The 24,756-nt window shown below is 42.4% G+C and overlaps 1 protein-coding gene across 4 annotated transcripts in view; it reads right to left on the bottom strand.

The window, feature by feature from the left end:
* The window catches only part of PKIA (cAMP-dependent protein kinase inhibitor alpha), a 300,663-nt gene that overhangs the window by 41,361 nt on the left and 234,546 nt on the right, over positions 1-24,756 (bottom strand). The window contains exon 1 of one of the 4 annotated variants that reach the window (XM_085605385.1): positions 24,599-24,736. The exons of the other annotated variants lie outside the window; for them this stretch is intronic. The gene's annotated coding sequence lies outside the window, so the exon portion shown is untranslated. Of the gene's footprint in view, positions 1-24,598; positions 24,737-24,756 lie in introns of those variants that run through there. 4 annotated transcript variants of the gene reach the window in all.

The following is a 24,756-nucleotide window of genomic DNA, read 5'->3' on the forward strand; positions in this document are numbered from 1 at the left end:
TGAATGTATTCAGTAAATTACATGATGATTAGTTTTCGTTCAATGCAATGTATTAGTTAAACGCGGGACTTGATTAAAAGGTTACTTAGGTGGGTCGCTTATTCATGTATGTGAAAGTAAAAGTACTAATGCTTAGGATGTGATTTAATAGCGTGTTTAACCGAGTAGAGGCCCGAATGCACATATATCGTCGAGGAGAAAGGCCTGTTATTTTCTTATGTTAGCTAAATGCGGTAGGCCGCAATGATTTATTCTAGTGGAGGTTTTGGGCTGCAGTAAATTGCAAAGTTAAAAGATGCGAAGTATTTCTCCATCCCATGATCTCACCGCAGGTGCAAGGACAGTTGGTTCGTTAGTAGAAAAGGTCTTTGTCTAAGAATTGAATTATGGGGGAAGCCAGACATGGGAGTACTTTGGAATGTGCCAATCGCAACTCCTAGCGCGGACGGTGTCTGGGACCCAAGGCCAAGCTGATGGACGATGGAAGATGGACAGCACTGGATGGAAAAGTACTGGACGAAGACCTGGTCGAGGAGGTGTGCTGGAGGGCGTGTTCTATGTTTTGGGGTTTCGTATTAGGGACAGTGCCCCGAGGGTGGAGAGCAGAGTTGAGAGAGAGCAGAGGAGAGGAGAGGAGAGGTAGAGAGGAGCAGAGGACGAGGTGGGCGAGGAGCTAGAAGGAGCATGGTAGATCAAGCTCTCTAAGTGAAGACTTCTTAGGGAGTTTCACTTCTGACACCTTTTTACGATTTTTGAGTCTTAAGGGAATGCTAAGTAGGGATGACATGTAGCATAGAATAGGGACAGAGATGTTTTGGATTAATGATTCCTAATATTGACATTGGCTTGGTAGTTATCTACCTCATGCTTTTAGAATTTGTACTTTTGTTTATATTTACCCGAATGCGGATTCTTCGTAGAGTAGCATTTGTGTTAGTGCCTATTTACCTGTTGTGCCTTGTACTAAGGTGCCTATATCTGCAGATGTTTATGTTGATAATAAAATCCCGAGAACACTAGAGATTGAGTTTCGAGTCCTCAATTATGTCAAATTGCGGAAGGTATTCTCTGATAATTGTGTTTGCTCCCTCTACGCTATTGGGCAAGTAAAAAGGTTCACTCGACCAGAGTGGGTTCTTGGAGATAATTGGAAAACAAGAAACTGGGCCCCAGCAGTTGGTAGCAGAGACGGATGGTTACTTCCTATAGCGAGGGACGATTAGATTAAGATAAGTGATCCTTGAGACCCATAGACGATAAGTAATGGTGAATCATCAGACGGTGAGCAGCAGACATCGGCGGATGATGAACATAGGCGGCGAGTAGCAGTGCGGCAGGAAGCAGCAGTTCGTGGAGTGAGTATGAATAGGATGAGATGTTGTAGATTGCGGCGTTGAATTGTTGTGTGATGTCTTGCGGAGTTAGAGTGAATGTTGAGTGATTGTGAGATCAGGCTGTGAGCGCGCGCAGCCCGGGAATTGTGGTGTAGAAGACACCCGTGGTAGATTTTGTTGACCACCCAAAGGAGATCGTGAGGTACCATTGATCACCTGGACCGAGATAGGGGGAGCGAATGTGTGAGTGCATGACAACTCGACGCTGGTCGTGGGTTGCTGTATGTGGATTTGAGTGTTTGTAACCTATCAGAGGCGATCTGTCTGGCTGGCGGGGACAGACAGTTGCCAACCGAGGTCAACAATTTCGAGAGACTGTGGACGAACAGTCAGAGGCTGTTGACGGACAGCCAGAGAAGTAACTTGTTTGGGACAAACGGTTATTTCAGTGTATGAATGGGACGAATGCAGGCATGAGACGTAAGTGTAAGGAAAGGGAACTGCTGCGAACGAAGGAAGGTGACGTCAGAGAGTGTCGCGCTGTGATAGGCTGGTTGGTGTTAGTCACGCTGTGATTGGAGGGTTTGACATTAAGAGGTAAAGTGCGGGATCGAATTTTGACAATCATGAAGTGTTTTAAGGTTTTTCGAGAACTGTGTAGAGGTGACAAACATGTGGTTACTCGGGAGGGAGAAGAAGCTCTTCCTGAGGATACTCCAGCACATTACATGGCAAAGAATGTGGGACTGCATACGATAATTTGGCTTGAGAATTGGCATGAAATGACTGAAAGTGAAGGAGAATTAGCATTCCCGATGTATGGCTCATTCAGATTAGCAGTGTTGTATCAGCTGAAGTCTGTGATGGCGGCTTTACGACCCTTGCCAAGGCCAACACAATTCGAAGCACTACATGCGTGGATTAGAGCAGCGCATGATAGAGAAAGAGGAAGAAATCAGGAAAGGGTGAAAAAGTCGGTCAGGGCTTTTCAGGATGCCAGATGGGATGCAGCGGAGAAAAGATGGAGGGTACAGGCAATAGAGGGAGATAGACTGTATCCCTTATTGATCAATTCAGAGGGGATAAAGAACGTAAGGTTAGATGATGAGGATGAGAGTGATTTTGAGGATAGCCTATTGGAGAGGTTTTTATCAGAGAGACCACCTCCGTATAACCGAGAGGTCCCAGAAGAGACGTTGGTTCGGATAGAAGAGACTAGAGGAGTAACCTTCCAACCAGAGACAAGAGTAGAAGGAAGGATCTCAATAGGAACAGAGAGATTTTAATTTTATATTAGATCCAAGTAAAGATACGACAAACAAACAGAGGGGTCAATTGAAACCGAACACTAAAAAAGCCTTGGAGACTATTATTGAGAGCTTTCAATTGGTGGATAGCTGGAGGGATAGGAATCCAGAGAAAGAATTTTTTACTTTTTATTCTCATCGCTTCCATACGGCATCTAGAATAGACTTTTTCCTTAGTTCCAGGTCTCTTCAGATCTTTGAAATAGGCATAGGTTGTAACCCTTTCTCTGACCATGCCTATATCAATTTGGAAATTAAAATCCATGAAGCAAATAGGGAGAGACCCAGGTGGCAGCTGGATCGCTTTCTTTTGCAGAATGAGGAATGGGTAAGAGGTTTTAGGATTTGGATTGGGGAATACTTCCGGATAAACGAAAACACTGCTTCTCCCTTCTCGGTTTGGGGCGGATTTAAATCGACAGCTCGGGGTATGATAATTGCATATACAACCGCCCAATCTAAAGACCGAAGGAATAAGATATCTCAATTACAGCTAGATATTGAGCAGGAGTACGCCCTTCAACTACAGTCTCTTCCCAACAAATATCTCCAAGCTAAAACAGCATTGAAAGATTTTTTTACCGTCGAAGAGGTTTGTAACTCCCAACTCTACCAACAGAGGGTCTATGAGGAGAGCCAGTTGATCGGCAGACTCCTGGCTAACTCTACAAGAAAAAAACAGGAATCAGCCTCAATAACAAAAATATTAGATCCCTCTACTGGTCTGGAAATAGTCGATAGCTCTAGAATTGGCCAACTTTTTCAGGATCACTACACCCGACTTTATTCCACTGAGTACAAAATACAGAACAATTCAATCGAAGAGTATTTTTCAACTCTAGTTCTCCCTCAGATATCCCCAGAACGGGCTCTCAAGCTAGAAAGTCAAGTGGAGGGAGGCGAAATTTTGGCAGCCATTAAATCAACCCCAGGATCAAAAGCTTGTGGGCAAGATGGCTTTCCGATCGAGTTCTTCAAAGTGTTTGCAGAGGAATTACTTGTTCCCCTGAGAAACCTGTTTAATTTTATAAAAGAAGGAGGCCAGGTCCCGTGCGAATTCAAAGAAGCGATTATAATTTCATTCGTTAAAAAAGATAAAAATCCTGATAACATGAACTCATACCGGCCTATAAGTCTTTTAAATTCCGATTATAAACTTTTTATGAAGGTCTGGGCTGATCGCCTACTACCAGCTGCTCAGGAGGTCATTCACAGAGATCAAACGGGCTTTATTGCGGGTAGATCAATGGCGGCCAATACCCAATTCTTAATACAGGCATTAGAGTATATCAATATAAACCATATCCCCGCAAGTATCATAATGGTTGATGCGGAAAAGGCCTTCGACCTTGTAAACTGGAAGACTTTATTTTTTACTCTAGGTCAATTTGGGTTCCCCTCTAAGGTGGTAGGAATGCTAAACAATATCTATCAGGATGCTACAGCCAAGCTCGTAATAAATGCTACCTGTGCAGGAATGATACGAATTAAGCGGGGAACGAGACAAGGCTGCCCACTTTCCCCTCTACTTTTTACTTTCTTTATAGAACCCCTGGTTTTAAGTATCCACAATAATGCTGCTATTCATCCCCCTATCCCAGATATGTCTAAACTTAAGTTGTTTGCCGATGACATTATTTTATATCTGGCCCCTAATAGGACTAATTTCGAGGAGGTCTTGGGGGAATTCTCTCAATTCGAAAAGATAGGTGGCTACAAAATCAATGCAAATAAAACTGAAGTTCTTGCCTTGAACACGGATATCGATCCATTCCCTAACTCTTTAAAACCACAGGCAGCCAGGACCAACCCCATAAGATATCTAGGGATCTATGTCTCCTCACAGTTTTCCCAACTTTATGATTTAAATTATGTAAGAATGAAGACAAAAGTAACGAAATTACTGGATCAATGGTCACTTCTTCCATTATCGATAGTTGGGCGTGTTTCTTTGATTAAAATGTCGATACTTCACCTTTTGATTTTTTTATTCACGAACGTCCCTATTAAAATTAACCAGGTATTTTTTAGGGAAATAGATACGCTTTTTAGGCAATTCATATGGGAGAAGAAAGCCCCCCGAGTTAAATTGAATATCCTTCAACTACCAATAGATATGGGGGGACTTGCACTCCCACATATTAAATCTTACTATGAAGCCGCCCTCCTTGACCTTGTATCAAGACTGTCAGGATCAAGTTCCTGCAGAGACACTTTTTTTTCGATAGAATGCTGTCAGAAATCGGTTCATCCACTCCAGTGTTTTTAAAGACTGCCAAACTTCCAAAGAAAAGCCGATATAAAATTTTAAAGGACTTCCATTTTAGACTACAGGCAATTTTTAGGGACATGAATTTGACAGGTTTTCTATATCTTAAACTAAAAGAATGCGCCGGCCTCGGTCTCCAGTTACAAGCTGGTCACAATATTCTATGGGAAAACTCCGGCTTAACCCAATTGAGACATTTTATAATACAGAATAGACCAATTTCCTGGCAGGAAATATTGGCCAGGGTAGGGGCTCGTCGGAAACCGGCCTATTTTGAATACCTCCGCCTAGTCTCCTGGTTGAGAAGCTATGGAGGTATAAATGAATCTCCCAACCAGCTGTCAACTGCACTTTATGGAGCTAAACTTCGAGGGATTGGTAACTGGTACAAGCTGATCCATAAACAACTGCATCCTCCTATAATCCAGAAACATCAGGAAAAAGTACTCCGGGAAACTGACTGCAGCTTGTCCGAAAGGGAGTGGGAGTGGGTCTGCCACTCTGGTGGCAGAGCACTTCGTGCTGCAAATTACAAGAGGATGGCCTTTCTCTCTAGGTGGCTGGCCTATTTGACACCCTCTACTTTGAGTAAAAGGTTCCCCGATGTAGAAGACAGGTGTTTTCGATGCGCCAAACTTGGGGAAGGCGGATGGCACCATACCTTTTTTGTATGCCCCGGGCTGAGGTCTTTCTGGGAAGCAATCTTTTCCGACATTGAGCGTGCAATCGGGAACACCATTCCGATTGCAGCTGAGACTGCTCTATTCGGTTGTTGCAAGGGAGACTTACAATTGTCTAATCCAGAAAGAATTTTTATTTTTATTGCCTGTGCGGTTGCTCGCTCTTTAATTTTGCAAAATTGGAGATCAAATGCATCCCCCTCCCATTTGAAATGGATTAATAAAATGAAAAGGGTTAAAAAATTTGAGGAGGCTTATGCTAGGAGGGTTGGAGCTGTAAAAAAATATGAGCGAAATTGGAAGTTTTTTGAAAAATTGGAGAAGACTTAAATTTTTTTTAAATTTTTTTTTTTTTTTGCACTTGCACTTTGTTTGGCAACTGTATTTGAAACATTGGAAGTGGTGAATCGCTTTAAATCAGCTTTTTATTCTGATTATCATGATTATCATTACGTTGAATTCTTTTGACTACAATTTTTTGTAGTCCGCCTTGTCTCGCACCTGCACTTTAAATGGCTTAAAGTACTGTATTTTTGTTATTTTGCACTTGGAATACTGCACTTTTTTCTGAAAAGATCTATTATTTAGATGGGTCATTAGTGTTATTATTAATGCTTAGCACTCGCACTTTAGTGGTGTTTTACATAAATGTATTCTTGCTGCTATACACTAGGCATATCGTACTTTTTATTAGTGTTTTTCTTTCATTGTACTTTACACTTCCAAGCCATACTATCTATGTAACGAACGCTAATTGTACTCTGTAATGTCTTGTTTTATCTACCTCTTGCTCTGCTTAATAAAAAAAAAAAAAAAAAAAGGAACAGAGAGCACGCGGAGCCAGTCTGCGGCTAGCGTAAAGGTCGAGAGAGATGTGAGGTTACCGGATACTGGACCTATTGTTTCGATTTACCATCCAGATTCAGAGGAGGTTGCGAACCCAGAGCAGACAGCCGAAGGAGTAAGGAGAAAGGTCGCAGGAAGTGGCCTAATGGGAGGAGATGGCTTAGTGGGTGGAATGGCTTGGGCTCCGAACCCTATAGAATGGAGTACGCCATTGCCAGCCATGTCAGACTCATCTCGGAGTCAGGGAGAACAGAGACCAGAGAGGTCGAGGTCTCTGATGGAATCGAGATCGGATTTACGATCATGGGTACCACCAGTGAGAAAGCAAAGCAAAACCCAACAGTGATGACAGTAGAAAGAGAGCGGGTTACTTTCATGAATCGGTCTGCTCCAAGAAGAGAGTAGGTCGCAGGAGCAAGAAGGTGAGGACAGCGATAGAGAAGGGGCAGGCTGTAGAGAAGTGCTGAGAGGAGCCCTGAAAGGGGGGATGATAGATGTAGTAAGGTTAAAGGCGGAAGTGGATGAGATAATAGGTGGAAACTTACCCCTTGAGAGAATATTAATATATGGACCAGATGAATTACTCTTCGTAGCGAAGGACGTGACTCGGAAAGCACGAGTTGCACATGAGAAATTGTCAGAATTGGCTAGGCGATATGAGGTGGATCTGTCCAAGACTAAAACATTGCAAGGAAGTCATAGGTTGCAGTACAGTGACCAGGAACTGGAGGAGAAAAGGGTTGCTGGATTGAGGGCCCACAGCAGAGATCTAATCACAGCGATGCGTGCATGGATGATGCTTGATAAATGGGAAGAAAAATGGTCCAAGAAGAAAAGCTCTAGGAGAACAATGGCAGGGACCCCACCTCCAGGTGGAGGGGTGATAGGGATAGGGAATTTCCCTTTAAGGGAAGTGTAGAATGAAGGATATGTGCATGTACCCTGGAGCAGGGGTGATTTGGCGGCGTTCACGAATTATTTTCCCCGGCTTAGGGAGAAGCCCGCAGAGTGATATAAGCAGGTTGACCGCTTTGTAAAGATCTCGAAGGTATTATGGATTGATCTGAATACCTTATTTGATATTGTGGTTCCGGGAGATTTGTGGGCAGCATGCAAGATTGCTGTTGATTGGCCGACTTATGAGCCCGATAGGAACGCGATCACGAATGGTCCGGCAATGATAGTGATGAGGAAGTACGAGCAAGTGATTGCTTGGTTGAAGTCGAAGGTCTCACCACAAGACATCGATTGGGTGAAGATAGACAGGACAGTGCAGGAACCTAAGGAGACGGTACATGAATTCTATGAGAGATTCTTGCAGGCTTTTAAGCAGTACAGTGGCCTAGATGCGTTGGACACAAAAGATATGGGACAGTTTGTTTCAAAGTTTGTGTTGGGATTGAGGCCAGAGGTTAGTCTCATGATACAGCAACATTTGATTTGTTGGCAGAACAAGCCTGTTGATGAGATTTTACGGTACGCCAGATATTGCACAGATGAGATTGAATCCAAACACAGGAAGTTGAAAGATAACTTGATGTTTGTTCAGATGCAAACTGCTCAGGGACAGCCTAATGGGGGAGCATTGGTAAGGAGGCAGGGAAATTATCAGGCGGGAAATCAGAATGTTCAGGGGCAGGGAAGGCCAAGACCAATAGACCCTAGAACAGGTATGGATGTGGCGACATTGAAAAAGACCACAGCATGTCATCAGTGTCACCAGGTTGGACACTGGAGACGCGAGTGTCCCCTGAACCCATGGAATCAGATACAGCCGGAAGGAGAAATAGTTCAGGTCCCTGGGACGGAGGCGGTACCGACAGTGACTAGACCTAGAACGATAAAAGTGGGGACTGGTGATCCGCAGGTGCAGGTTCCCCAGCCACCCAGAATACAGAATGGACAGCAGGGAGCTCGAACTTATTTGTAAATGCCAATGTTTGAAGTGAGCGAGGAAAACGATACAAGCCTGTTGGCACGATCATGTTCAAAGAGAGATAAGGATTGCATGCTTAGAGCCATCCTAGAGGTAGATCAGAAAGGACCCTTTGTGGAAGCAGATCTCGATGGTACCCTACAACCTTTTTGGTTGATACGGGGGCTACCAGATCGACTATAAGATTGGCAGTAGTTCCAGGACTAGCTCTTTCTGGACAAAGTATCCAGGTTGTTGGTGTGGCAAATAAGAAACTGATTAGTCCACTGACGGAGCCAATTCCAATCAGGATATGAAATTTCAGTGATCGACACCAGTTCGTGGTGTGTGATTCTAGTCTGGTTTGCCTGTTAGGGAGAGATCTATTGAGCAAGCTCAACTGCACGATCTACTGTACCCCAAAAGGAGTGGAGGTACAGACGAGAGACGATGACGCGACCCATAAGGCTGCGAATCAGCGTGTGTGTGTGGAAATGTACCCAGCATTGATGGTGGAGGAGCTTCCACTTGATCTGAGGGACTCAGTGTCTATTGACGTATTGGACCTTAGTGATGAGGAGATTGGTTTAGTCAAAGGAGTAGACCCAGTGAAAATCCAGATTAAACCAAACGTAGAGTTTCCAAGGACACCCCAGTATAAGTTGTCTCCTGAAACTATTGCAGGGATCAAACCTGTGATTGAGTCTATGATCAAGCAGGGAATACTAATGGAAATTATGGGTAGTCCATGTAATTCGCCTATCATGGGACTACAGAAACCAAGTGGGAAATTTAGGATTGTGCAAGATTTGCGAAAAATAAACGAAATAGTTGTTCCATGTTGTCCAGTGGTACCGAATCCATCTGTGATCCTATTTCAGATCCCATGTGAAGCTGAGTGGTTCACAGTGATTGACTTGTGTCAAGCTTTTTTCTCGATTCCTCTACATAGAGACAGCCGATTTCATTTTGCATTTCGGCTGGAAAATCGTGTGTTAACGTGGTGTCGTATCCCACAGGGGTATACCGAGAGCCCATCTATCTTTAATCAGATCTTGAAGAAAAATCTCGAAGGTCTTGTGTTGCCACAAAACTCTGTTTTAGTGCAATACATTGATGATCTGCTTGTTGCGTCGGAGACGGAAGACGCCTGCAGAATTGATACTGTTGCTTTGTTGAATTACCTGGGAGAGAATGGTCACAAGGTGTCTCCAAACAAGTTGCAATACTGTCTGAGCGAGGTACAGTATTTGGGGCACCGAATTGAGAAAGGCAAGAGAAAGGTGTCTCCGGACCGCATTGATGCGATTCTGAGAATGCCGGTTCCCTCGACTCAAAGAGAGGTCAGAATGTTTTTGGGAATGGTGGGCTATTGCCGCCAGTGGATCCCAAACTTTTCCTTTGAAGCAAAGCCTTTACAGTTGCTGACGCGAAAGGATGTGAGGGATCCGGTACCATGGGATGACAACTGCTTAAGGTCATTTTTTAGGCTGAGAGAAGCTTTATGCAGCGTGCCAGCTTTGGGAATGCCAGATTATAACAAGGCATTCGCTTTATTCTGTTGCGAAAAGGAAGGTTGCGCATTAGCAGTGTTGACTCAGAGTCACGGAGGTGTCCGTAGACCAGTTGCCTATTTTTCAGCTACTTTAGATCCAGTAGCTTCTGCGTTGCCCGGATGTCTCAGATCCGTTGCTGCAACAGGTGTCGGTATCGAAAGATGTGAGAGCATTGTGATGGGTCATCCGCTTACTGTTCATGTGCCACATTCTGTTGAATTGTTGATGACCAGGACTAAAACACAGCACCTCACAAATAATAGATTGACTTGTTATGAGCAAGTCATCCTTGCTGCAGACAATGTGACGCTGAAGAGGTGTTCTGTTTTAAATCCTGCTACACTGTTGCCTATTCCAAATGTAGGTGATGATGAAGATTGTGAGGACCATGATTGTCTCGACGTGACTGAACTATGCACCAAACCGAGACCTGACATTGTCGATGAACCGCTCCCAGTTTTGGATGAGATTTTCTTTGTGGACGGTTCATGTTTAAGAGACAGTGTTGGTCGACTGAGAGCAGCGTTTGCTGTGTGTACCATCACAGGGGTGGTTGAAGCCGCTTGTCTAGAAGGAGTATACTCCGCACAGGTGGCTGAGCTTATTGCCTTGACCCGTGCCTGTTTGGCCGCTGATAAGATCCGTGTAACGATTTACACGGATAGTCAATATGGGTTTGGTGTGGTTCATGATTTCGGACAGCTATGGTCCCAGAGAGGGTTTATGACGACTTCTGGTTCACCCATCAGAAATGGGGATTATGTACGACAATTGTTGGAAGCATTACAAGGCCCAGACGAAATTGCTGTTGTTAAATGTTCTGCACACACTAAAGGAAACAATTTTGTGTCATTGGGTAATAATTACGCAAATGAAGTTGCTCGATATTGTGCAGAACAGGGATGTAATTTTACTGAAAAACATGTTGTGGAAAGTGAAGAGAAAACAGAATACGATGTGATGTTAGCTATGGCAGACTCATGGGAGGAACTGAAGCAGTTGCAAGATGGGGTCTCTGATCAGGAGCGGGACAGCTGGATACGAGCTGGATGTGAGAAGGGAGATGTGGATGTTTGGGTTTCGAATGATGGACGAGCGGTGTTACCGGAATGTTTGCTGAATCCCATGGCGAGATTGATCCATGGTGCTGTACATCTTGGCAGAGATGCAATGATGCGAGTGTTTCGCCAGACTTGGTACAATCCGAAGTTTCGGACGGTAGCTGAAGCTGTGTGCCAGAGGTGTGTCACATGTCAACAGATGAATGTAGGAAAGAGGACCGCTGTGACGTTGAGTCACATAGGTAGGTCAGGTGGACCTTTTAATAGAATGCAGCTGGATTTTATTGAAATGCCGAAGTGTAATGGGTTGAGGTACATATTAGTCATAGTATGTGTCTTTTCCAGGTGGGTGGAGGCTTACCCGACATGTAGGTGTGACACACTCACTGTAGCTAAGTTACTATTGAGAGAACTAATCCCGAGGTATGGTTTCCCGACCTCTTTTGAATCAGATAGAGGAACGCATTTCCACAGTGAAATCATGAAGCTGCTTTGTGCTGCCTTAAATGTAGACCAGAGGTTGCACTGCAGTTACCGACCAGAGGCTTCTGGGATTGTGGAGCAAGTAAATGGGACTTTGAAAGCCCGAATGGCGAAAGTGTGTTCTTTGACATCTATGAAGTGGCCAGATGCATTACCTTTGGTTCTCATGAGTCTCCGTAGTGTGCCTGATAGGAGGACTGGATTATCACCCCATGAAATCCTTATGGGAAGGGCGATGCGCTTGCCAGCAATACCTGCTACTGCTTTGATTAATATCACTGATGATATGATTCTGGACTATTGTAAAGGCCTGGCTGACGTGGTCCATTCTGTGTCTCAGCAGGTGCAGACAGCAACGGTTCCAGCCGCAAGCGACCTGTGCCACGACTTGTGCCCAGGGGACTGGGTATTGGTGCGCAAACACGTGAGGAAGAGTTGCCTGGATGCTCGCTGGCGTGGGCCGTATCAGGTCATATTAATAACGAACACAGCAGTGAAGTGTGGAGGACTTCCGTACTGAATACACACCTCCCATACCCGTAGAGTTCCAGCACCCTTGAAAGAAACAGCCCCTCTCGAGAACGAAAACCCAGCTGAGGTGGCAGAGCCATCTGAGAGGGCAAGTCAAGCTGTAGGGGTTGCTGACGTAGCTGGTTGTGCACTAAACCAAGCCGAAAGAGAACGTGAAAGTAACGTAGAAACAGACTCGGAAGAAGAAGAAAGAGTTGCACCGGGCAGTACCGAGTCAAATCCTGCGGAAGAAGAAAGCAGTGCACAGGGTACCAGTAGCCGGAGTGGAGGTGCCACGGAAGCAGGAAGAGTTTGGCCCGTGAGTCAGAGACGGGTAAACCTGAGATCGGCACCAAGAACAGATCTCGCCCCAGTTTCCGAAGAATCAGAAGCAGAGTAAGGTGACGAAGATCAACCCCAAGGTGCTCTGAGACAATCGAAAAAAACAAGAGTACCATGCCAGAAGTACGCCTCACCAGAGTGGGCATACTCAGTGACTGATGACAGGTTTACTGACCACGGGACGGCTGAGATCGATCACACTGGTCAGCAGTTCTCCGTTTCCGAGAGTGGAAGTGTTGTTGAAGATCCCAGGATTGGAGATCGAAGGAATATTGACCATCAATATTCCGAATCCGCCACTTCTGAGCATCATCCGTGGTCTGATTTTGGAAACGCTGGACTTCCCAACTTTCGCAGTTATACCAGCTCCCCAAGAACTGACAACCCTCAAACTGGTCCTACAGCTGTTGGGACCCGCAGTTATTCTGGACTGATTGTAAATTGCTGTATATAAAGCTTGAAAGAAGATAACCTAGGCCCGAGTGGAAGAAGAATAAATTTAGGGATTTTCCGTTGGAGGGCGAAGAAGAGCTAGGGAAGCCTTCCTGTTCTAAAGAAAAAATTGTTTTTGAACTTTGTTAGAGGTTCCCCGGTTTAAGAGAGCAGCTGAACTGAATTGCTGGATGAGAAAGAGACTTGTGTCAACAGCGACTGTATTGAACATTTAGAACATTTCAAAGATGGCGGAACCTGGAAATGCACACCGTAGAGCCAAAATAGTGATAGGCACACTGTTAGGGGTAGTGATAGCTGTTATATTTGCAGTAGTAGTAACTTAATACATGGTGGCCCATAGACAGGAGGGGGAGGTTCAGGGAACACCCACACCTACCACTCTAGGACAGGGAGGGGTCACTATTAGAGATCAGAGAGCTCAGACGCTTGAGGAGAGTCGTATGTTTCATATAGATTTGTCTTGAGCTGATTTTAAGCTTAATGCTTATGCGAAGCTGTTGTATGAGTATGTTGATGCGATGGATGCGAAGGATTGTTATGTGTGCATGCAGTTGCCTGCTTCAGTAGATGAAGGTATTAGGTACCATCATCTCCCATTGACATATGGGATTTCTTGCAGCCTATTGCTTAGTTTGTTTTATGAAAGGAGACAGTTTGAGTATTTCTTTTCAAATTATGATACAGTACTTCCTGAAGTTCCGGCATATAAGCATTTGAACAAGTATGACTATTACAAGTCAGAGGATAGACTTCGGAAGTATTTCATACCGACTGTGAAGCTAGATACAGCTTATGCTCATAGACATAATTTGACATGTTGGTTGTCCGAAACGGAAACGAAGTTCATAGGTCAGATAGAGGATAGGTATAGAAAACTGACACAGACACGAGATACAGGAGATAGTCCAGTGGATTGGACAGATGAGGAGAGACTGCACAAATCTAAGGGAAGTTATGGACCGATTGCATTAGATGAAGTACAGAAGGGGAAATTGTGTATTGCCCGTCCTCAAACTCCTAAGGAGAAGGTTCCAGTGGGAGAGAGTACGTGTGATCATACCTTTACCATGGAGGACTCTGCTAAGAACTTCTTGCAAAGCCCTGTACAGGTGATTCCGACTGTGTATTATGTATGTGGGAAGAATGCATATGTGAGATTGCCTGCAAATTGGTATGGTGCATGTTATTTGGCTATCATTTTCCCAAAGATATATTCTGCTGAAGATTTGAATCTACTAGAGACGGGACGCCATTCTAAAGTGCGTAGAGCTGCAAGTGCAGGAGCAGTGATTGGTGATATATTTGGAGCGAATATACCTAGTTTGGGTGTGGTCCTAAGTGATGTGAAAAAAAAAAGAATGGCGACTGTGGTGGATGAATTGTCAATGAATTCGGCGAGGTCATTATTGTTGGTGAATGGAGAAATGTTATTGATACGGAATATGGTTTTGCAGAATCGACTTGCGTTAGACGTATTATTGGCAAAAGAGGGCGGAGTCTGCAAATTGCTGAAGGTCCAGGAATGTTGCACGTATATTCCAGACAATAGTAAGGACCTGGAGAAATACATAGACAACATTACCACAATCCATAAGGAAATAGTACATCTGTAGAGAATGTGTGGGAAAAGATTGGTCAAGGATTTGGTCGCGTGGGAACTTGGTTTGCGAACTTCGGAATGGGATTTCTTGGATCTGTGTTGAAGCCAATAATAATTGCTGTGGTTTGTGTGATTTGTTTGTGGGGACTCGTAAGAGCATGGAAATGGTACAGCGGGAATAAGGCCGAAAGAGCCCTCAGAGCGAATGAGCAGAGAATGGCGAGGTGGCAGGACCGTCAATATCAGAATCTTAAAAGGATGGAAGAGATTCGACAGAGTGGAATGGTAGTAACTGCTGTTTAGATTAGCTTCTTATTCCAGGAGAAGTGAGAAATGATGGTGTGATGACAGTTGTCATCAAAGGGGGGAACTGATGTAGCGCCTAAAGGTTTTGAAATTTGTAGGGGTGCACCATATACACTGTTAGTTGGCACCCGCATATAATCAATGTATACTTAGAGATGTCGTGCGGAATGTATTAAGAAATGTATCAGCTATATCGTAACATAGAAGCGTTAGATATGTGAAACTATATTGTGAATGTATTCAGTAAATTACATGATGATTAGTTTTCGTTCAATGCAATGTATTAGTTAAACGCGGGACTTGATTAAAAGGTTACTTAGGTGGGTCGCTTATTCATGTATGTGAAAGTAAAAGTACTAATGCTTAGGATGTGATTTAATAGCGTGTTTAACCGAGTAGAGGCCCGAATGCACATATATCGTCGAGGAGAAAGGCCTGTTATTTTCTTATGTTAGCTGAATGTGGTAGGCCGCAATGATTTATTCTAGTAGAGGTTTTGGGCTGCAGTAAATTGCAAAGTTAAAAGATGCTAAGTATTTCTCCATCCCATGATCTCACCGCAGGTACAAGGACAGTTGGTTCGTTAGTAGAAAAGGTCATTGTCTAAGAATTGAATTATGGGGGAAGCCAGACATGGGAGTACTTTGGAATGTGCCAATCGGAACTCCTAGCGCGGACGGTGTCTGGGACCCAAGGCCAAGCTGATGGACGATGGAAGATGGACAGCGTTGGATGGAAAAGTACTGGACGAAGACCTGGTCGAGGATGTGTGCCGGAGGGCGTGTTCTATGTTTTGGGGTTTCGTATTAGGGACAGTGCCCCGAGGGTGGAGAGCAGAGTTGAGAGAGAGCAGAGGAGACGAGAGGAGAGGTAGAGAGGAGCAGAGAGACGAGGTGGGCGAGGAGCTAGAAGGAGCATGGTAGATCAAGCTCTCTAAGTGAAGACTTCTTAGGGAGTTTCACTTCTGACACCTTTTTACGATTTTTGGGTCTTAAGGGAATGCTAAGTAGGGATGACATCTAGCATAGAATAGGGACAGAGATGTTTTGGATTAATGATTCCTAATATTGACATTGGCTTGGTAGTTATCTACCTCATGCTTTTAGAATTTGTACTTTTGTTTATATTTAGCCGAATGTGGATTCTTTGTAGAGTAGCATTTGTGTTAGTGCCTATTTACCTGTTGTGCCTTGTACTAAGGTGCCTATATCTGCAGATGTTTATGTTGATAATAAAATCCCGAGAACACTAGAGATTGAGTTTCGAGTCCTCAATTATGTCAAATTGCAGAAGGTATTCTCTGATAATTGTGTTTGCTCCCTCCACGCTATTGGGCAAGTAAAAAGGTTCACTCGACCAGAGTGGGTTCTTAGAGATAATTGGAAAACAAGAAACTGGGCCCCAGCAGTAAGTAGCCAAAAAAGCATTGGCATAGCCAATAGGTCTCGCCTTTGGGACCTTATAAGTGTTAGCTATTAGTGCAGCTTCTTTAAAAAAGTGTTCTTGCTCGCCGTACAGAGACTGTTTGGACTCTTTATAAACTACTATTTCGACTGGTGGATTATACAATAGCAGCAGCAGCAATGCCAGACTGTGGGGGAGGGTGTTGCACAGCCTGAAGGACCCGCCAAATGCACTGGTGCCGTTTGTCTTTTAAATCCCATGCTGTACAGGCGCCTGACGTCAGGACCGCAGCCAGCTGGTATGGCTTTGAACATCCTCCACAAATGGGTGCCGCTTCACTGTGGCACGTAAACATGAACTCAGGGGCAAACCTGAGTGGGGACAGAATCGAAACAAATGACAGAAGCCCCCGTGATCGGGTGTTGCACGCCTCACAAGCATGGGATTTGCAGTGAGAAAATGATGAGCCTCTGGTCACCAGGGCTAATCACTACAAGTACAGTGTCAGGCAGGGGCCAAGGGGCGGTTGACTGCTGCTGCCAGCGGCCTCCTGTTCAGATCCCGGGTCACACCAGGCCGTGGCAGCGCCACCTGCTTGCCTGCAAGGGGCTCACTTTAATTAACATGAGAGCACCTGGACCACTGGGGGCCACACACTTGTTTTCAGGTCGTCCTGCCCTAATGGGCTCTCGCTGGGAGGTGATTTGCTGCTATTTGACAGCAGAAATCAGTAAATGAGGTGCCGGACCTCGCCTGCAACCTGGAGGGGAGAAAGGAAAAAAGACAAAAAGACACGAGAAGGGGGAACAAAGAACACAAAAGCCGAAAATGGAAGTCTTCCTGTTTCCATATTTGTTTTTAAATGGGTGAAACAAGAAAGATACAACCACAAGCATCCTACCTAATATGGACAGTGATACTTGGCCTACAGTGCACTCGCTCAATAAATGTGGATGATTATCAGTAAAATGAGAAAAAGATAATTATGCAGAAATATGGGTGCCAATGGAGATGTTGTTAAGCCAGGAGGCTTGCGGGAAGGCTACTTCTATTTGTCTGTGTTTAAGGCTGATGTAATATGAGAACGTGCTGGAAAGTATCTTCTAAGAGCATATTCTATGAAAACTGTGGAAACAGGCAGGGTGCCTCGTGCCCTAAAAAATAAACTAGACTAGGAAAAAAAACGAACAAGAAGCAACACCTGCTTTTGAACTGCGGGTTGTTTTTAGCATACAAGTGACTTCAGTTGGGAGCCTCCTTTGTCCTATATGTTTCCTATAGTGCAGTTGGCGGTAAGGCTGGAGCTGAAGTAGCAGATTCACCACTGGCATTGTGGCGGGCCTGCCGTTCAATCCTACATGGGGTTCAGCTGCCATGGCATAGGTGCCTTGCTGTATGGTAAAAGCGCTCAATACAGTACACGTGTTGTCCGTTTAATAGTTCGCGGATGCACCAGACCCAGCAAAACACTGTCTGTCCGAGTTAATTTGTTTCATTGCATGAAGCTGTGTGAATGTTAATGTCAGCGCGCTCTTTATTTACGTACTATGGAAATAAGCGCGTTCCTCTCTCTAAAAGGAGGCAGCAGGGGGAGGGGCGAGAGGAGGGGGTGAGTGAAAGCGTTTCTCTTGCGACAGCGAGCAGCGCCAGGAGCGATAATTGCTACCATATGGCGCCGCGCGCTCCCGCAAGTGAATCTCCAGACGTGCACGCGTTTCCATTGAAGGCAATGGAACGCGTGCACGTTCTTGGCTGAAAAGCCAATGTGATCGCAAAAGGTCTTTTTGCCTATGGAGCTCATGTGCGGTGCGTAGGTGAGACCTAAAAAGCTGTTTAGGATCTTACATTTTTCTCAAATATTCTATTGTTTGAGGAAGCATCTTTACTCCTACTGCTTGTAGCCCACCTAATTTTATGTACTCCTCACAGACCATCCACTCACAGCAGACCATGGTCAGATGCTGTCACACAAGCACATTATTACATCACTCGTCTAGACTGAGCTTGTTGTTTAATACCATGGCTGCGGGGTTTCAGGTTAATTGCATCCTAGTTAGTGAATAGTATAACTTATTCGATTAGCCCAACTGTTATCCCCTGACCTTCATTCCCACAGTCGCCTTACAAATCGATTTTGCTTTGGTGTGCGCTTCTTAAACTCAGACCAACACACATCCCTGCACCCATATAAGGGGACCACTAAACATTGAGGCACGAATAGATTGGCAGACACCTCTGTGCATTCCCACTACACATATATACACCCATATACACAGACACCCACACAGCAGACATACAGTTACAGATAGCACAGAAACACACAGACATGGTTTGACAGATGTAATGAGGGAAAGATGAATAACAGATATTAGTAAGAAAAGAGGGATACTTGGATAACAGATCAACCAGCATCCATGCACACAGAAACTAACACTCCTACAGAGGTTCATACATATTTAGGGGCTGATTACGATGTTGGTCGGAAAGCCTCCGACAGCTAGTTGGAAGCTTTCCGACCACGCTCAGAGGATTTCTGAACCGACACGGTCGGTTTGCAGTCCGACTGCCAAATTACGATGCCGGCAGTTGACGGTTGGAGCGTAAACCAGCCGGTCATTCGAAGCGGTTCCGATCGGAGTCTTCCGGCTGGTCGGAACAGCACCTTCATCCCCTATGGATGGCATTTCCGCCTTCAGGATTACGATGTCAGTTTCCCACAACCTTTCTATGCCAGCCTTTCCGACACGGAAAGGCTGTTGGGAAGCAATTTTGGGGGCCCCTACCATGGCCCCTTGCCTCTGCGGCCTACGGTTAGTGGCCGACGGAGTACCTAGGGCACCCCACTGTAAATTCATGCACTGTGTGGCAGGCACCATCAGGTGCCTGCCACAGGGTGCAGGGTTTTACACACACACCCATTTCTTTATGGGAGCCTGTATTATAACCGCTTTATGGCTGTAACACAAGCTCCCATAGAGAAATGTGAGTATCCGACCAAATAGGCGTTCGGTCCCATCATAATTTGGCGGACGGAACCTCTGAACGGAGATCGGTCGGTCCCTAGACCAAGACGGTGTTGGTCAGAGGCAATTCCTACCGACATCGTAATAATACCCTTAGAGTTTTGCAGAATGGGAAAATTGCTCTAACGTTTTGGTACTCTAGTCCCACCAAACAAATGGACCCCCCTGCTCATTAGGAGTTGGAGAAAGTGTCATGTTCATGCAAGTGGAATCTCCCTCCACTGGATCTGCTGACAAACACTTTTGATCCGGTGGTCCATCCACCAAAGTACAATCATCGTTCCTGATTTTGAGTTTCATGACTCACAGATTTTCCCTCCCTGGATCAGCCATGTGAGGGATATAAAAAAACATAAACAGTCACACATGGTCAGAAAGTTTCATGGCAGGTAGATAATTGTTGCTAGAAAAATACAGACTTCGTGTCTCCCTAATCATTAGCATATCTGAAGATCACACTCCACTTAGGTTTGAGAAAGGTGTGGCATGCCATTGCCCATTCAGTACATGCCCTGTCAATAGAGAGATCACTTCCAGCAGTGATGGTAGCAGTGCACTCTTTAAAATCATCACGTGCAGTTACCAATGCAGTGCATTAATGGTTCTCAAGCAATTCTTGGACTCTTTGGTATAATCACTTTTCTTTAACACGTAATTCAATCTCAAACATACACAGTTGGCCCTTAATTTAATTACATTCAACTGCAATGTTAGCATGCATAAACACTCTCTAAAAATGAACACTTTAGCCATTTTATTTTATATATAGAAGCATGACATTTGATATTTATTCTTTTGCCCATTGTACATTTATGTTTTGTTTGAAATACCACACTTGCCAACTCCAATTCACATAGTTGGCTTGCTTTTTGCAATAAATTCTCTTATGTAATGCAACTGGTGCTATGTAAAGCGCTCTGATACCCGATTCGGGTCAAGTTTGCACTATACAAAAGTCTGCAAAATAAAAAAAATAAAAAATAGAAATGTTTATGAAGCGTTTAATGGAGTACATCTATTTTAGGCGACTGACTGAATGATGTCATTACATTTCCAGCTTATTTCAGTGATATGTAAACAAGCAATTACAATAAATTCTGGCCTCCTTCAACTCTGTTAGGACAAGACTTTTTATCAAGTAGCATACCTCAACCTGTCATTCATTATACCTGTAAGCCTCTCTTGATGCACCAGTCACAATGTGTACAGTTTTACATTCTAGACCTGGGTAGTTTCTTGTGGCATCCCATTAAAGCTTAAGCCTTTTTATAGCCAAACCTAATGAATTAGCAAAGACTGTCATTAATCATCAGGAATAAATCTGGCCATAATACAAAGCATCTTTCTGAGTTTTGTTATGCACTCTTGACCACGGTGACAACAATCCTCCTGCCCTCATAAAGAGCCATCCCCATGTTTCTGTCCAACTGTTTTGTATAATGCAATGCAGTGCAGCATTCCTAGTTGTTTACAGATGGTAGAAGTTTACGGATGGTAGAAGCTTCCATGATTAATTTTGATGTCGAACAATACCACAAAATGCGTGGTTTACTGCTCGGTGATCTGCCTGTAGCCCACACCGGTCTATGTCACTGTGGGCCCTTGCCTCTCTGTATGATGAGCTGAATAACAGTAGTATTTTATCTATTCCTTAATTGTAGAAGATAAGATTCACTTTGTTGTGTTGCAGACCACTTCTAGACACAACACTTTCTTTGCTAGTTTTTTTTGTCCAAAGTATTTATTTGCCATTTATAATAACGTGAAAACAAACCAGAGAGGAAACCCAAACATTTGAGACATTAGTACAATTGTCGACGTAAATTAAACACAAATGATCATAATCGCCAAGATCCACACAGCATTTAGTGCTTGAAATTGCACATTAGGATTGTTTTTAGTGGTTTCATTAGGGTCTACCTGTGGACAGTGTTAGCTTTCTGGCAAGACCCTGATGCCATTACAATACACAGTACAATCTATAAAACACACGGTACACAATACTATAAAATATATGGATATATTATCCAGCATTTTTAGCTTAAAGGAGTGATGAGGCATAATAGTACCTCTTTATATGTGTTTTTTTAATTTGCATTATGATGTATTTGACATTGTGTACTTATTGAGTTTGAGCACTGCTTTCATTTGGTGTCAGACAGGTGATTGGTGAAGGCAGTAGTTTTTTATAAGGGCTTCAGGTGCAGCTTTCGAGACGTCACAGAGCGAAGTACAGAAAAAAAATAACTGGCAATGCCAAAAACTCTTGCTTTAAAGTGCTAACACATCCAAACAGAATAAAGACTTCTGCATACTTATATGTGCATAAAATGGTGTTTGGACAAAATATCAGCAAAAAAAATTGCATGTTACAGAAATATTGTGTCAAGAATTTCGAGGTATATCGAAGGTAAAAATATTGTTTTAAGTGTTGTTTTTTGAATATCGATTAAAAAAGATATCGATGTAGTAAATATGGTTGGGTATAATCTCATATTTTAGTTTAAAATAGTATGTACTGTATTGTTTTTATCCTGTATTTATTTTTTATATGTATTAATTTTAGAATAATTTTTATTTTTTAAATTGTTATAATTTCTAATTTTAATTGTTTGAATATTTTTTTAAAGAATTGGACTTTCATTTGTGGTGGGATGTTGGGTTAATAGGGAATAAAGGTGGGCAGATTTTTTTTAAATGGGTATTATAATTTTTAATTTTAGGTTCATATTTTTTTATAGATATGCAAATGTTTTTATTAATTTTAAAATGTATTTTATTATACTGTACCATTTTTTTTAAATAAGATATATGTTTTTTTTAAAATAAAATATTAAATATTTCAAAATATTAAGCATATTTGTGAACTTTTTAAAATATTTTTTTATTTCTATGTATTTCTATGTTTAAATTAAAATTGTTAATATTTTTGTATGGAATTATGTATATTGTATTAAAAAATGTAAAAATAATGGTATGTCAAAAAAGGAAAACATTTGGGGAAAATGTTTTTAAAAATGTGTTTTTTTAAATGTAGTTATACTTTTAAAAAATTGAATGGTAGAAAATATTATTTATAATTTTGGAAATGGTATTACTAAATTAAAAAAATAATTTAATTTTTTATATGAATAATAGTATTTTAATTTAGTGTGTTATAATATAATATTTTAGAAAAATGTATAATTTACTTAAGTGTGATAATGTGTAGTATTAATTGTGTATCTTGTATTTATAGAATATTATGTTGAAGGTAAAAGGTTTTATTTGGAATTGGATTTCATTATTTTGCATTTTTTGGTGTTTTACACCTTCACTAAGTTTGTTTAGATTGGAGCTGCAATAGTAACTTTCACCCCTTTAGTGTCCAACAACTTCCTCAAGTTGGTTTAGATTGGACTGGAAATAGTAAATCTCACACCTTTAGTATCCAGCACCTTTCCCAAGTTGGTTTAGATTTGAGTGGGAATAATAAATCTAATCCCTTTATTGTCCAGCACCTTCCATAAGTTGGTTTAGATGGGAGTGGAAATTGTAAATGTCACCTCTTATTGCCCAGCATCTTCCCCAGATTGGAATAGATTGGACTGAGAATAGTAAATGTCACCTGTGTAGAGACCTGTACCTTCCCCAAATTCGTTTAGATTGGGATGGGAATAGTAAATGTCACCCCGTTAGTGGCCAACAACTTCCCCAAATTGGCTTACATTGGGGTGAGAATAGTACATTTCACCCCTTTAGTGTTCAACATCTTCCTTGAGTTGCTTTAGATTGGAGTGGGAATAGTAAATGCCCCCCTTTGAGTGTCAAACACCTTCCCCAATGTGTTTAGAATGGAGTCGGAATAGTACAAGTAACCCTTTTAGTGTCCAACACATTCCCCAGTCTTGTATAGACTGGATTGGGTATAGCAAATGTCACCCTTTTAGTGCTCAACACCTTCCCCTAATTGCTATAGATTGGAGTGAGCAAATGTCACTCGTTTATTGACCAACAACTTACCCAAATTTGTTTAGATAGGAGTGGGAATAGGAAATGTAGCCCCTTTATTGTCCAACACCTTCCCTAAATTGGTTTAGATTGGAGTGGGAATAGTAAATATCACCCCATAGTGCCCAAGACCTTCCCCGAGTTGGTTTAGATTGGAGTGGAAATAGTAAATGTCACCACTTGAGTGTCCAACACCTTCCCTGGGTTTGTTAAGATTGGAGAGGTACTAGGAAACCTCACACCATTAGTGTCTAACACCTTCCCTGAGTTGGTTTCTATTGCGGTGGGAATAGTAAGTCTCACCAGTTTAGTGTCAAACACCTTCCCCAAATTGGTTTAGATTGGAGTGGGAATAGTAAATGCCCCCCCTTTAGTGTCCAACACCTTCTTTGAGTTGGTTTATATTGGAGTGGGAGTAGTAACTTTCAACCCATTAGTATACAACTCCTTCCCCAAGTCGGTTTAGATTGGAGTGGGGATATTAAATGTCACCCCTATGGTGTCCAACATCTTTCCTAAGCTGGTTTACATTGGAGTTGGAATAGTAAATGTCACCCCTTTAGTGTTTAAGATTTTCCCCAAATTTAATATAATAAAAACACATCACAGATATCTTTTAAATGCTATTTTTTGACAATTTCAATTTATTGTACACTTTTACATTTTGTCAAATGTATTTCTAAAATACAAATATTAACAATTTGAAAGTGAAGTAAATAAAATAATGTCTTTTTTATTGTTAAAAAACTGAAATGATTTGTATAACGTGTATTTTCACGTTATTTTACCTACAATATTATTTTTACATATTTTTTAACATTTAAACATAAATTTCTTAAACGTCATTTATTGTATTTATCATCAGCATGTACTTAATAATAATATTTTAGGTGTTTTTATTGCACATTTTATAGGTTTACTGTTTTTATGGGATGAATGTTTAATTTTTGGGTGATGTAATAGGGGTTTTAGTATTTTTTATAAAATGTATTAGTTATTTTGATGATAATTTTATAGTCGATATTGTGGTATTTGATATTTTTGACATGGTATATGTTTATTTATTGGTAACGATATTTGTGTTTCTAATATTTCTGTTATCGATATATGTAAAAATCAATATTTTTGCTAACAATATTCATGTGCTCAATGTCAGAATTTGTTTTTAGGTATGTATATGGAGTTGATATTTTTGTTCTGGATTTTTGCTGGGTCGATGTTATGTCACTGATCCCCATGCGACTGTACTTTTATGCTCTCCCTATTTGTATTGTAAGTGCTTGTTTAAAATTCAGCCTTGCAACTATAACAATTGTTAAAATGACATCTAGACAAACTCTACTAAACTGAATTTAAAAGAAATAGGAACAACAGAATCAAAAAAGATGCCCACACTGGTGCATGCAAGAAAGGCAAGTGTGGCCAGATAAAGCACTGCTAAAGGGAGAAAACACACAGGAAAAGGAAAGCAAATGTGATTCAAATATAACTCAGAAAGAACCATGTGCTTACGTACTTGGGAATTCTCATTGTTAGAGAGCTGATTCAGACTCAACAGGCCCAACAATCTTTCCAGAAGTAGCACTGGGCAGTGTTCATGGCCTCAGCATGATGGCTTAGGCCCCACATTTTCATGATATTTACCTGTGGGTGCCTGTGCAAAAACGTGACAGA

This window comes from Triturus cristatus, chromosome 5_1 (genome assembly GCF_964204655.1).
Source record: "Triturus cristatus chromosome 5_1, aTriCri1.1, whole genome shotgun sequence".
NCBI lineage: Eukaryota > Metazoa > Chordata > Amphibia > Caudata > Salamandridae > Triturus > Triturus cristatus.